This window comes from Anthonomus grandis, chromosome 2, assembly GCF_022605725.1.
Source record: "Anthonomus grandis grandis chromosome 2, icAntGran1.3, whole genome shotgun sequence".
NCBI lineage: Eukaryota > Metazoa > Arthropoda > Insecta > Coleoptera > Curculionidae > Anthonomus > Anthonomus grandis.
The window spans coordinates 46,553,150-46,569,446 of NC_065547.1; the positions used below are offsets into that span (position 1 = coordinate 46,553,150).

At 26.9% G+C, this 16,297-nt stretch overlaps 2 protein-coding genes across 4 annotated transcripts in view; one reads left to right on the forward strand and one right to left on the reverse strand.

Annotated features, from left to right (window-relative positions):
- Positions 1–16,297, reverse strand: part of LOC126746753 (merlin) — a 139,291-nt gene that overhangs the window by 56,588 nt on the left and 66,406 nt on the right. The window lies entirely within an intron of this gene.
- LOC126746632 (nascent polypeptide-associated complex subunit alpha, muscle-specific form-like) overlaps positions 14,774–16,297 on the forward strand; it is a 120,954-nt gene continuing 119,430 nt past the window's right edge. For all 3 annotated transcript variants that reach the window (XM_050454967.1, XM_050454982.1, XM_050454973.1), the window contains exon 1: positions 14,774–14,938. The gene's annotated coding sequence lies outside the window, so the exon portion shown is untranslated. The remainder of the gene's footprint in view (positions 14,939–16,297) is intronic.

Genomic DNA, 16,297 nt, shown 5'->3' on the forward strand with positions numbered 1-16,297 from the left:
CAAAGAAAAAAATTAATTTTTACCAATGGCGTCCATAAGGGATTTATCGTCTATTATTTAAGAATATAAAAGTACACCACTGCATTAAGTTTTATTTTTTAAATCCTTGTTTAGTTTTGAGTAAATTTGTATTCTTGAGTTATTTTTATTCGTACATCTTATTTGATATAATCATTGTTTCATAAACGTTGACGCATTTCCTATCTTTTTCTAAATTTTTTTGTATTATATTCCATTACTACACTATAAGATATATACGTGTATAGTATAGCGTATCCTACACAGTGGCGAAAAATGGTGATTTTTCAAAAGAATTTCTTACTGGGTAAATGTATGGGGTGGGTGGGGGGGTAAGGGTTTTGTTAATGAAAAACAATGTGTTTGCAGAAAATATATAGGTATTCAATATTTAGTTTAATAACACTGGGTAATTAAATTTGATATAATTTTATATAAAAATATTTAGTATAAAAACAGCATTGTTAGATGGGATAATATGGACGAAAAACAGTAATTTTTTAGAGAAATTTCATAAAATATTTGAAGTGTAGTAATCGAGTTTAAAAACTTGATATGTAAATCCCGTGTAAATTTTTTTTTAAATGCCGAAATTTTCTCCTTTTTTATAAACAGAATCGTATATGATATACGTATATTCTACAGTTTAATAAATATACCTTGACCATATAGATTTTCATAAGATTCTATTTTATTAACCCTACTCTTACCCTCCCCCACCCACCCCACACAACTTCAACAAAAATCATTGTTTTCCAAAATAATACTCATGAATACCAGCTGGTTTATTCGATAATATTTAATTTAATAACAGTTTGTTTATTTAAATTTGATATAATTATATATATATATTAATAAATATTTAATACAAAAACACTGCTATTAGATTGGATATTATGGACGAAAAATGGTGATTTTTCAAAAGAATTTCTTATTGAAAAAATTTTTGGGGTGGGTGGGAGGTAAGGGCTGTGTTAATGAAAAACAATATTTTTGCAGAAAGTATATTTTTAATATTTCATTTAATAGTATAAACTAATGTTAATAATTAAATACATATGTAAATCCCGTGTCAATTTTCTTAAATGCCTAAATTTTTTCCCTTTTGTATAGACAGAATAGTATATGATATACGTATATTCTAAAGTTTAATAAATGTACCATGACAAATATACCAAAATCAAAAATTTACTAAAAAATCGCTGAATAAATATCGAGGGCTTCATAACATAGAGGCGTATCTGTCGTTTTTGGTAAAACGCGTATATACACGGATAATTATTTCCGAGAAAAATGCTATAATATTTCGGCGTAACAACAAACTGACAGCTATGCAGTTTAACAAAAAAGCGTATGTTCATTCGCCTGTATATTATAATAGGAATAAAAAAAACTATTTGGCGTATGAACATACGCCTTAATAATATTAGCGTGGGTAACAGCGTGGTTAAATTTTAACAGAAGGGCGTAATAACTTAAAATAATTGGTATATTAAAATAATAGTCTTTTACATTTATACATTCCTTTATTATTCATGTTTTATTCAACGTGTAGTGTTCGTTTCCTAACTTTCGGAAACGAACACTACAAGAGTGTTCTTGTTGCTAAAATGTCTTCGAGAACTAAAAAAATTATTGCTATACAGATGTTGGTAAGTATTTTAAGTTTTCTGTGGTTAATTTATATTTAATCCCTGTGTAAGCAGATAATGGCTCATTTTAAATCACATTCACCTTCACAAAAATATCTAATGGTCACATCACAAATTCTCGCATGTTTGCCTTTATAAAAACATGATAATTTCTTTTTAAATTGATTTTTGAAAATGCCTTTTTCTTAAAACTAGTCGTTTTATTTTTCAAAGTCGAACGTCTTCAAAAAATTTTGAAAATTGTTTTCCTCAATTGGCATAACACGGAATTTTTTTAAATAGTATAATTATTTTTTTTTACATTTCTTAGGAGTTATTACTCGAGTTTAAAAGAAATGGTACTTTTTTATACTACCGAAATAATAATGAAAAAAAATGAAGAAACTTTTTTAGATTATGGAAAAAACAACCGGACTAATAAACAATACTCGTATTTTTAACCATTTTAATAAGCTTATATCGGTTTAAGGACCCGTCGAATGCCTTTGATTCCGATGATTCTCTCAGAGATCCCGATTATGTTGACAGTGGCGAAGAAGACAATTTTGGCGTGTCGACTTTTGAAAACGATTTTCCTGAACTAGATAACCAAAGCGTACAAGAAGTAAATTCAGAACAAGATGAATTCCTAGATGGTGGAATGGAAAGTAAGTGCTTATTTATAATAAGGGCAAATATTTGAAATTAAAGTGCACTTTTTTCTTTATTTTTTTAAATTATTATTATTTTTTTATAAATTTAATAAAATATTAAAAAAAAATTAAATGTTTTTTATTATAATAGTTATAAGGTTTTGTCACTTTAAAATGCATTTATTTTAACGAAATAAAAATTTTAATTAGCTTGCCTTAAGCACGAGCATTATTAATTATTACTTAAGACTAAATGTTAAATTGGTCTTAATAGTTTTGTACCTCTTTTATTCCTGTTTGTTGATGATAATGTACTTTTGGTTTTAGGACCAATTAAACGACAAAAACGAAAACAACCTACATCATGGAAACAAAATGTCCGAAAACTCAAAAGAAACAGTGGCATGGAAAATGTTAATTCTAAGGGAAATTTAGTTCCTGCAAGAACGTTAAAAAATCTATGCAATAATTGCAAATTGAGATGTAAAGAAAAAATTAATTACGCGGGATGACAAATTATTTTTAATAATTTTTGGGGACTTAAAAATCTCTCAAGGCAAAGAGATTTTATAAGTTCAAGGGTGAAGAGAAAAGCAACTACAACGAAAGCAACTACAGCTCAATTATCTCGAAGAAAGTACACAAATACTTAGAGCTTTTTATACCTTAATGTGGAAATTTCAGTTTGCAAGCAATTTTTCTTATCTACATTGGGTATTTCTGAAAAAATGACGCGAACTTTATTGCAAAAATCTCTTCGTAATGATGTAAACCTTCCATCTCCAGATAACAGGGGAAAACATGCTCCGGGTATCAAACTTCCTGATGATGCTATTCAAATAATGGATAACCACATTAATTCCTTTCCAGTTGATTGGTGTAGAAAAGACAGTACTAAAAAATATTTGGAAAGTATTTTAAATAAAGAAAGAATGTATAGACTTTATCTGGAATATTGCAAGGGACTTGAGGTTAAACCAGTATCTAAGTGAAAATATAAGGAAAGATTGATAGAAAAGAAGATTGCCTTTTATATTCCAAGAAAAGATCAGTGTTGGTGCTACGAATTTTTCCTTCAAGCTGCAGATGCCAGACTTCCACGTGAACCTGAATACCAGCTGCACATAAAAAGAAAAAACACCATAAATGTCATAAAAAAAAACAAGATGCTGAGAAATCAAGAAGTGACCCAACCTATTTTACTTGTAATTTTGACTTGGAAGCAATTTTGTAAAGCCCACTTTTTTTTGCTAAGCCGCTATTTTATAAACGAAAATTAGCTGCATATAATTTTACTATTTATGCGACAAAAGACAAGACAGGTTATTTTTATATTTGGGATGAGACCAATGGAAAACGTGGTCCAAATGAAATTTCTACATGTCTCTCTATGTTTCATCAAGCTCTTTTTAAACATCCCTCTCTAGAGAGCATTGAAATAAAATTTTAAGAAGTCGGTCATACTCACATGGAGTGCGACTCTATGCACTCAACAATTGAGCCTGCATCGCATTATTGCAAAATCTATATTTCAAGCGACTGGTTTAACGTTATTCATTTAGCAAAAAGAAAAGGTCAGCTATACAAAGTTCATGTGTTAGAATATACCGACTTCAAAAATTTCAAGATTTATCGCGAAAATGTTATGCCTAACTGCACAGTTGCTGAACAGGGAGAAACTTTAAACTGGAAGAATGTTAGAGCAATAAAATTTACAAAAGAGTGTCCAAGGTTGCTTTTCTTCAAAAATGAACACTGGGATGAACTTCTACCAATAAATGAAAAGAAATACGCTGATTTACAAGAGTTATGCAAAGATGAGGTTATACCTCGAGTATACCAACAGTATTATAAAGATTTACCCCATGACGGAAATCAAGATACTTCGGATGATGAAGTAAGCCTGGCAACTCTTAAAAACAGGATACGATCAAACAAGCGCAGTAGCCGCAAAAATTAGTTTATTCAAGTTTGTTTTTGTTAAATGTTAAGTTAAAGTTTAATTTTAATTTTTTCTATGAACTTTTGTAGTAAGAATGGAACTGATTTGTCATTTTGGAAAAATAAATAATTTTTTTGACTTGGTTTAATTGAATAAAGGCGTATCGACAAATTTTACAGGCAAAATATTAACTAAAATAACACTACGCCCAGTGTTGCAGCGTAACAGAGGGGCGTATCGACTATAAGTCTGTGTTGGTAGTCCTAAATGGTAAGACTTATGCAAGCTTATAACAACAATTTTATAATACAGTTACATGCAAAATTTCACAAAGTTTCCTAAACCACAGAATTTTTAAAACGTTTTTTTTTAGTTTCCTGCACATTATCAATTTCGTTAATACGCCCCTATGTTATGAAGCCCTCGATATATTCAAATTTTTATCATCCCTATTTGATTAAATCCAGCCAATAACAAAATGTCGACTATAAATTAACCTTGGGATTCAGATTTAATTTAATAGCCACTTAATTTCGATCATTAATTAATCCACTAGTCATTGTAATGCTCTGAGGATGGCCTAATATAATCCTCAACTTAAGTCAATTGAAACAAACTCAATTATTACAAATTAAATAAGGGATTTTGAGTCATCAATAAATACAAATTATTTAGTACCTCAAGTATTTGAATTTTCTAAAAGTAATTTACTATAATTTCTGAAATCGTTGTATAATCTTCAACCACTCAGATGAGAATTGTAGTTCTTTTAATTAGATTTTATAACTAAAATCATCGTTGTCATGTTGTCATACTCAGACGCAATAACTTTAATTTGTAATGGGCGCCTCATGGTTCTAATTAATAAAATAAACAATAAAATATCACCTCAAAATGTTGTAATTTAGCTTAAAATTAATGTGTCTTATATAATTTCTGAGGAGTTTGATGTTTTATTCCTTTAAAAAGACGTGAAGCTCAAGTATACATTAAATATATATTATAGTTAATTAATTATGTTTGAACATCAAGTTAAGAGCATTATCAGGAAATATGAATAATCATCTTCAAAAACAACAAAAAATCACCGTCAAGAAATATGCCTATTTATCCCATCTAATTACATTACAATTTCAAGGGTATTTTTTTTTTAATAAAAATCTGATTTTACCGACTCACCTCTTCCTTTTATTTAGTACTTATTCGAAAAGGTCATCCTCTATCGTTAATTATGATTTTTACATTATCAAATTTTTTCAAAGGTTAAACGGTCCTGGCTTTTTTATATAATATTATTATCGACGTCTGATGAAGACAAATTAGCATCCGCATTATGAGATTTCTTCCTTGTTAACGAAATAATGTGGTGGCATCAATTCTACGCGTACAGATAAAGTCGACTATTTTTGTTATGAGGCTTATGTAAACAGGAATGTTACCATAATTTCGTAGATACTCAATAAATAAAGAGTAGATAATCTGAACTGCTTAAAATTGATACTAAATGAACGTTATAACAATATGTCCATAACTCAAAAACGAAGAAAGTTAGAGACGTGAAAATTTGTACAAAAATTCTTCAATGAAAATGATTATACACCTATTTCAGCGTTTTTCAAAAAAATATACGGGGAGATGAAAATTTTTTTTTTTTGGGAAAATGGGACATTTTTTCAAAAAATCCCAACAACACGTCTATAACTCAAAAACGAATAAAGTTAGAGACATGAAAATTTATACAAATATTCTTCAATTAAAATGATTAGACACCTATTTCAGCGTTTTTCAAAAAAATATACGGGGAGATGAAAAATATTTTTTTTTGGAAAAATGTGACATTTTTTTCAAAAAATCCTAACAACATGTCCATAACTCAAAAATGAAGAAAGTTAGAGAGTTTAAAATTTGTACAAAAATTCTTCAATTAAAATGATTATACACCTATTTCAGCATTTTTCAAAAAAATATACAGGGAGATGAAAATTTTTTTTTTTTGGGAAAATGGGACATTTTTTCAAAAAATCCCAACAACACGTCTATAACTCAAAAACGAATAAAGTTAGAGACATGAAAATTTATACAAATATTCTTCAATTAAAATGATTAGACACCTATTTCAGCGTTTTTCAAAAAAATATACAGGGAGATGAAAAATATTTTTTTTTGGAAAAATGTGACATTTTTTTCAAAAAATCCTAACAACATGTCCATAACTCAAAAATGAAGAAAGTTAGAGAGTTGAAAATTTGTACGAATATTCTTCAATTAAAACTATTAGACACCTATTGCAGCGTTTTTCAAAAAAATATACAGGGAGATGAAAAATATATTTTTTTTGGGAAAATGTGACATTTTTTTCAAAAAATCCTAACAACATGTCCATAACTCAAAAATGAAGAAAGTTAGAGAGTTGCAAATTTGTACAAATATTCTTCAATTAAAACTATTAGACACCTATTTCAGCGTTTTTCAAAAAAATATACAGGGAGATGAAAAATATTTTTTTTTGGAAAAATGTGACATTTTTTCAAAAAATCCCAACAACACGTCTATAACTCAAAAACGAATAAAGTTAGAGACATGAAAATTTATACAAATATTCTTCAATTAAAATGATTAGACACCTATTTCAGCGTTTTTCAAAAAAATATACAGGGAGATGAAAAATATTTTTTTTTGGAAAAATGTGACATTTTTTTCAAAAAATCCTAACAACATGTCCATAACTCAAAAATGAAGAAAGTTAGAGAGTTGAAAATTTGTACAAATATTCTTCAATTAAAACTATTAGACAGCTATTTCAGCGTTTTTCCAGAAAATATACGGGGGGATGAAAAATAATTTTTTTTGGGAAAATGTGACATTTTTTTTCAAAAAATCCTAACAACATGTCCATAACTCAAAAACGAAGAAAGTTAGAGAGATGAAAATTTGTACAAATATTCTTCAATTAAAACTATTAGACACCTATTTCAGCGTTTTTCCAGAAAATATACGGGGGGATGAAAAATAATTTTTTTTGGGAAAATGTGACATTTTTTTTCAAAAAATCCTAACAACATGTCCATAACTCAAAAACGAAGAAAGTTAGAAAGATGAAAATTTGTACAAATATTCTTCAATTAAAACTATTAGACACCTATTTCAGCGTTTTTCAAAAAAATATACAGGGAGATGAAAAATATTTTCTTTTGGGAAAATGTGACATTTTTATCAAAAAATTCTTAACAACATGTCCATAACTCAAAAATGAAGAAAGTTAGAGAGTTGAAAATTTGTACAAATATTCTTCAATTAAAACTTTTAGACACCTATTTCAGCGTTTTTCAAAAAAATATACAGGGAGATAAAAAATATTTTTTTTTGGGAAAATGGGACATTTTTTTCAAAAAATCCTAACAACATGTCCATAACTCAAAAACGAAGAAAGTTAGAGAGTTGAAAATTTGTACAAATATTCTTCAAATAAAATGATTAGACACCTATTTCAGCGTTTTTCAAAAAAAAAATATACAGGGAGATGAAAAATATTTTTTTTTGGAAAAATGTGACATTTTTTTCAAAAAATCCTAACAACACGTCCATAACTCAAAAACGAAGAAAGTTAGGGACGTGAAAATTTGTACAAATATTCTTCAAATAAAACTATTAGACACCTATTTCAGCGTTTTTCAAAAAAATATACAGGGAGATGAAAAATATTTTTTTTTTGGAAAAATGTGACATTTTTTCAAAAAATTCTAACAACATGTCCATAACTTAAAAACGAAGAAAGTTAGAGAGTTGAAAATTTGTACAAATATTCTTCAAATAAAATGATTAGACACCTATTTCAGCGTTTTTCAAAAAAATATACAGGGACATGAAAAATATTTTTTTTTGGAAAAATGTGACATTTTTTTCAAAAAATCCTAACAACACGTCCATAACTCAAAAACGAAGAAAGTTAGAGACGTGAAAATTTGTACAAATATTCTTCAAATAAAACTATTAGACACCTATTTCAGCGTTTTTCAAAAAAAAAATATACAGGGAGATGAAAAATATTTTTTTTTGGAAAAATGTGACATTTTTTAAAAAAAATTCTAACAACATGTCCATAACTCAAAAACGAAGAAAGTTAGAGAGTTGAAAATTTGTACAAATATTTTTCAAATAAAACTATTAGACACCTATTTCAGCGTTTTTCAAAAATAAAATATACAGGGAGATGAAAAATTTTTTTTTTTGGAAAAATGTGACATTTTTTAAAAAAAATTCTAACAACATGTCCATAACTCAAAAACGAAGAAAGTTAGAGAGTTGAAAATTTGTACAAGTATTTTTCAAATAAAATGATTAGACACCTATTTCAGCGTTTTCAAAAAAATATACGGGGAGATGAAAAATATATTTTTTTTGGGAAAATGTGACATTTTTTTCAAAAAATCCTAACAACACGTCCATAACTCAAAAACGAAGAAAGTTAGAGAGTTGAAAATTTGTACAAATATTTTTCAATTAAAATTATTTGACACCTATTTCAGCGTTTTTCAAAAAAATATATAGGGAGATGAAAAATATTTTTTTTTTGGGGAAATGTGACATTTTTTTCAAAAAATTCTAACAACATGTCCATAACTCAAAAACGAAGAAAGTTAGAGAGATGAAAATTTGTACAAATATTTTTCAAATAAAACTATTAGACACCTATTTCAGCGTTTTTCAAAAAAAAAATATACAGGGAGATGAAAAATATTTTTTTTTGGAAAAATGTGACATTTTTTTCAAAAAAATTCTAACAACATGTCCATAACTCAAAAACGAAGAAAGTTAGAGAGATGAAAATTTGTACAAATATTTTTCAAATAAAACTATTAGACACCTATTTAGCGTTTTTCAAAAATAAAATATACAGGGAGATGAAAAATATTTTTTTTTGGAAAAATGTGACATTTTTTTCAAAAAAATTCTAACAACATGTCCATAACTCAAAAACGAAGAAAGTTAGAAAGATGAAAATTTGTACAAATATTCTTCAATTAAAACTATTAGACACCTATTTCAGCGTTTTTCAAAAAAATATACAGGGAGATGAAAAATATTTTCTTTTGGGAAAATGTGACATTTTTATCAAAAAATTCTTAACAACATGTCCATAACTCAAAAATGAAGAAAGTTAGAGAGTTGAAAATTTGTACAAATATTCTTCAATTAAAACTTTTAGACACCTATTTCAGCGTTTTTCAAAAAAATATACAGGGAGATAAAAAATATTTTTTTTTGGGAAAATGGGACATTTTTTTCAAAAAATCCTAACAACATGTCCATAACTCAAAAACGAAGAAAGTTAGAGAGATGAAAATTTGTACAAATATTCTTCAATTAAAACTATTAGACACCTATTTCAGCGTTTTTCAAAAAAATGTACAGGGAGATGAAAAATATTTTTTTTTGGAAAAATGTGACATTTTTTTCAAAAAATCCTAACAACACGTCCATAACTCAAAAACGAAGAAAGTTAGGGACGTGAAAATTTGTACAAATATTCTTCAAATAAAACTATTAGACACCTATTTCAGCGTTTTTCAAAAAAATATACAGGGAGATGAAAAATATTTTTTTTTTGGAAAAATGTGACATTTTTTCAAAAAATTCTAACAACATGTCCATAACTTAAAAACGAAGAAAGTTAGAGAGTTGAAAATTTGTACAAATATTCTTCAAATAAAATGATTAGACACCTATTTCAGCGTTTTTCAAAAAAATATACAGGGACATGAAAAATATTTTTTTTTGGAAAAATGTGACATTTTTTTCAAAAAATCCTAACAACACGTCCATAACTCAAAAACGAAGAAAGTTAGAGACGTGAAAATTTGTACAAATATTCTTCAAATAAAACTATTAGACACCTATTTCAGCGTTTTTCAAAAAAAAAATATACAGGGAGATGAAAAATATTTTTTTTTGGAAAAATGTGACATTTTTTAAAAAAAATTCTAACAACATGTCCATAACTCAAAAACGAAGAAAGTTAGAGAGTTGAAAATTTGTACAAATATTTTTCAAATAAAACTATTAGACACCTATTTCAGCGTTTTTCAAAAATAAAATATACAGGGAGATGAAAAATTTTTTTTTTTGGAAAAATGTGACATTTTTTAAAAAAAATTCTAACAACATGTCCATAACTCAAAAACGAAGAAAGTTAGAGAGTTGAAAATTTGTACAAGTATTTTTCAAATAAAATGATTAGACACCTATTTCAGCGTTTTCAAAAAAATATACGGGGAGATGAAAAATATATTTTTTTTGGGAAAATGTGACATTTTTTTCAAAAAATCCTAACAACACGTCCATAACTCAAAAACGAAGAAAGTTAGAGAGTTGAAAATTTGTACAAATATTTTTCAATTAAAATTATTTGACACCTATTTCAGCGTTTTTCAAAAAAATATATAGGGAGATGAAAAATATTTTTTTTTTGGGGAAATGTGACATTTTTTTCAAAAAATTCTAACAACATGTCCATAACTCAAAAACGAAGAAAGTTAGAGAGATGAAAATTTGTACAAATATTTTTCAAATAAAACTATTAGACACCTATTTCAGCGTTTTTCAAAAAAAAAATATACAGGGAGATGAAAAATATTTTTTTTTGGAAAAATGTGACATTTTTTTCAAAAAAATTCTAACAACATGTCCATAACTCAAAAACGAAGAAAGTTAGAGAGATGAAAATTTGTACAAATATTTTTCAAATAAAACTATTAGACACCTATTTAGCGTTTTTCAAAAATAAAATATACAGGGAGATGAAAAATATTTTTTTTTGGAAAAATGTGACATTTTTTTCAAAAAAATTCTAACAACATGTCCATAACTCAAAAACGAAGAAAGTTAGAGAGATGAAAATTTGTACAAATATTCTTCAATTAAAACTATTAGACACCTATTTTAGCGTTTTTCAAAGAAATATACAGGGAAATGAAAAATTTTTTTTTTTGGGAAAACGTGATATGTTTTTCAAAAAATCCTAACAACATGTCTATAACTCAAAAACGAAGAAAGTTAGAGAGATGAAAATTTGTACAAATATTCTTCAATTAAAACTATTAGACACCTATTTCAGCGTTTTTCAAAAAAATATACAGGGAGATGAAAAATATTTTTTTTTAAGAAAATGTGACATTTTTTGCAAAAAATTCTTAACAACATGTCCATAACTCAAAAACGAAGAAAGTTAGAGAGATGAAAATTTGTACAAATATTCTTCAATTAAAACTATTAGACACCTATTTCAGCGTTTTTCAAAAAAATATACAGGGAGATGAAAAATATTTTTTTTTAAGAAAATGTGACATTTTTTGCAAAAAATTCTTAACAACATGTCCATAACTCAAAAACGAAGAAAGTTAGAGAGATGAAAATTTTTACAAATATTCTTCAATTAAAACTATTAGACACCTATTTCAGCGTTTTTCAAAAAAATATACAGGGAGATGAAAAATATTTTTTTTTTGGAAAATGTGACATTTTTTGCAAAAAATTCTTAACAACATGTCCATAACTCAAAAACGAAGAAAGTTAGAGAGTTGAAAATTTGTACAAATATTCTTCAATTAAAACTATTAGACACCTATTTTAGTGTTTTTCAAAAAAATATAAAGGGAGATGAAAAATATTTTTTTTTGGGAAAATGTGACATTTTTTTCAAAAAATTCTTAACTGCATGTCCATAACTCAAAAACGAAGAAAGTTAGAGAGATGAAAATTTGTACAAATATTCTTCAATTAAAACTATTAGATACCTATTTCAGCGTTTTTCAAAAAAATATACAGGGAGATGAAAAATATTTTTTTTTGGGAAAATGTGACATTTTTTTCAAAAAATTCTTAACTGCATGTCCATAACTCAAAAACGAAGAAAGTTAGAGAGATGAAAATTTGTACAAATATTCTTCAATTAAAACTATTAGACACCTATTTTAGCGTTTTTCAAAGAAATATACAGGGAAATGAAAAATTTTTTTTTTTGGGAAAACGTGATATGTTTTTCAAAAAATCCTAACAACATGTCTATAACTCAAAAACGAAGAAAGTTAGAGAGATGAAAATTTGTACAAATATTCTTCAATTAAAACTATTAGACACCTATTTCAGCGTTTTTCAAAAAAATATACAGGGAGATGAAAAATATTTTTTTTTGGGAAAATGTGACATTTTTTTCAAAAAATTCTTAACTGCATGTCCATAACTCAAAAACGAAGAAAGTTAGAGAGATGAAAATTTGTACAAATATTCTTCAATTAAAACTATTAGACACCTATCTTAGCGTTTTTCAAAGAAATATACAGGGAAATGAAAAATTTTTTTTTTTGGGAAAACGTGATATGTTTTTCAAAAAATCCTAACAACATGTCTATAACTCAAAAACGAAGAAAGTTAGAGAGATGAAAATTTGTACAAATATTCTTCAATTAAAACTATTAGACACCTATTTCAGCGTTTTTCAAAAAAATATACAGGGAGATGAAAAATATTTTTTTTTGGGAAAATGTGACATTTTTTTCAAAAAATTCTTAACAACATGTCCATAACTCAAAAACGAAGAAAGTTAGAGAGATGAAAATTTGTACAAATATTCTTCAATTAAAACTATTAGACACCTATTTCAGCGTTTTTCAAAAAAATATACAGGGAGATGAAAAATATTTTTTTTAAGAAAATGTGACATTTTTTGCAAAAAATTCTTAACAACATGTCCATAACTCAAAAACGAAGAAAGTTAGAGAGATGAAAATTTTTACAAATATTCTTCAATTAAAACTATTAGACACCTATTTCAGCGTTTTTCAAAAAAATATACAGGGAGATGAAAAATATTTTTTTTTTGGAAAATGTGACATTTTTTTCAAAAAATTCTAACAACATGTCCATAACTCAAAAACGAGGAAAGTTAGAGAGTTGAAAATTTGTACAAATATTCTTCAATTAAAACTATTAGACACCTATTTTAGTGTTTTTCAAAAAAATATAAAGGGAGATGAAAAATATTTTTTTTTGGGAAAATGTGACATTTTTTTCAAAAAATTCTTAACTGCATGTCCGTAACTCAAAAACGAAGAAAGTTAGAGAGATGAAAATTTGTACAAATATTCTTCAATTAAAACTATTAGACACCTATTTTAGCGTTTTTCAAAGAAATATACAGGGAGGTGAAAAATATTTTTTTTTGGGAAAATGTGACATTTTTTTCAAAAAATTCTTAACAACATGTCCATAACTCAAAAAAGAAGAAAGTTAGAGAGTTGAAAATTTGTACAAATATTCTTCAATTAAAATTAAAATAAACTGAAAACATTTCAGATACTGCTTTAAAACTGTTTTCCGCATAATGCTACTTAATTATGGCTATTTTTTTGTCGATTGAATAATTCATACTTGTTTTCAAATATCGACTGTCGCTGATTTATTGACACTTTTCCTCACGTCAGTGACAATATTCATTTTACTGGTGCCCGTTTGGTTTAACCTGAACCGAAAATTTGGTAATTTTGCAATTACATTTAATTGAATAATTTAAGATTCGCTTAATAAAATTTTTTGAAACTTTGCACGAGGTTTTGCCAGATTGGTCTCTTTAAAAAGTTATCTTACATTTTTTCTGTAAAATGTATAGGAAAGCCAATAATTGACCCATGGACATACATGGGATTTCCTATGTTGCGCACGGCGACGCACCACCCGGTAGCATATGCCACCCGGTATAGTACAATAGACCTACTTATCTGTCTTTCAAAGAATTTTATTACCAAATTAACGTGTGCAATTTCGTTTCCACATTTGCTGTATAAATGCCGTGTGGGATTTGTATGCATTGTACTTTTATTTTATTTGCTATCTTATTTCTTATTTTATGTTATTTGTCTGTATAAATACACCTTTTTTTTGCTATACTTACCTGGTTTTTTGTTGCGAAATTTTTTCGTTTCCTTCTCCTGGTATTTAACCTTAAGAGACTTTTATTTCTTCTTCGATAAAAGGGCTAATTAGCCTTAAGTTAGTTTAACCTAAGTTAGTTTTAAGCTTTAAATTACCGTGCTTTAACCTACCACTACCGAATTCAGAATTCACCCCTTGATATCATTGCAAGAGTTGGTGCGCTAGCTTTTAAATTTTCGGCGCTTTTTGAAACTGACCTCCTTCAGTGACCTTGATTTATTACATATTCTTTTACGTTAATCAAATAAAATAATCTTCCACATAAACCGACCAGTTGCAACTTATCTATTCAAACATCCGGTACCGTATCCTGCTGCCTGCATTAAAAATCCGCAAAACTCAAAAGAAAAAAATAAGATTCCCATAATATTAATTAAACATTCCGCCAAAGAATGAGACGAAAACATATTCGGTAGTTAATTACAAAACGACGACTACAATAAGCGTCAGGAGATTCCATCCTCTCGCGCTCAAGGAATACCACAACAAGAAGAAGAAGAAGAAGAGGAACATAATAAATGGAGGTGGTACCGTACCGACAATGAGTCAAACGCGATGGCGAAAAGATGATCATCATCATCGGCGTATAAAAACGAACATCCCGTTTTGGCGAGAGATCAGTACCCAAAACTCAATAAGTGAGAGTGTTCAAAAAAAAAAAAAAGAAAAAACGAGGTGTGCCACAAGACATTTTTTTTTTGTTAAATGTAAGTCGTTTACCCTAAAGGAAGATGGACTTGATGATGGACTGTTGTGTTTATTAGTGCTCATGGATTTGTTTATTTTAGTGGAAAATAGTGATACAAATAGTGATTATTATTGGTGATCCTAAGGAGCCTTAAGGATTATTACCTTGTGGATATGGCTGATTACTTTGAATGTTGCTGATAATTCAGAATTATGTTTTTTTTTTAAGTTTTTTTAAGTCAGTTATCAGCAATAATCAAGTAACCTATTTTTATCACTATTTTTTTACTAGTTTTTGTTAGATCAAATGTACTATGTATCATAATAGTATCACTTCTATGATTTCTATAATAAACACAATACGTACATCTTACCCGATTATTTTAGACCTAAGGCCGTAAGCACGAAATAAATTATAACGAAGAATTTAAAATTAAAATAATAAGTCAAATTAAAAAGATATTGTCAAATAAAGTTAATTTTATAAAAGTGTTATTTCAAATTTTGTTCATTTTATTGATGCTTAAATTAAATATAATTTGATTTTCGTTTCCTCTCTCAATTAATTTTTATTATAATTTGTAGGTAACGAAAATCAAAACTGCATACAAAATTTAATGAAAAAAATGTTGTAAGTTTAAAATAATAAATTAAATATAATTTAAAAGCAAACCATTTAATCAAATGAAATAAAAATATTAGAAGAAAAAAATTATTACAAGTAATAACATTTTAAAATAATTTTTTAATGGTATTTTTCTCTTTTTATTTATTTGTATGTTTGTTTTTGTTAGCGTCGTCTTTCTCTCTTTGTTCTTTTAATTTGACCTGTCTATTTTTTTCTAATAAATATATTTATTGCTAAAAACACTTAAGCTAAAATTAACAGCGAATAACGAAGATATTAGAGTAAAAAAGAACAAAACACGTAAATTCGTTAAAAAGAGCACACAAAATGATAATTTTTCATTGGCATTTTTATTCCTGATTATAGGTTATTTTTTATTAATTATTATTTTCTTCCATTATTTCTCGATTTAATTTTAGCCTGATTAATAAAGTTTTTTATATAAAAATCGTAAAATTTGTTTGAGAGTGTGTCCCATTTCGAATAAAAAATTATTATCTTAAAAGAGTTTCCTCTCTCAATTAATTTTTATTAAAATTCGTAGGAAACGAAAATTAAAACTGCATACAGAATTTAACGAAAAAAAATTTTTTTTTATTAAAGCTATTGTACGCAATATTAAAAAAAAACACATAATGTACATTTTAGACGTTTAAAATAATAAATTGAATATAAATTAAAAGCAAACCATTTAATCAAATGAAATGAAAATATTAGAAGAAAAAATTATTACAAGTAATAACATTTTAAA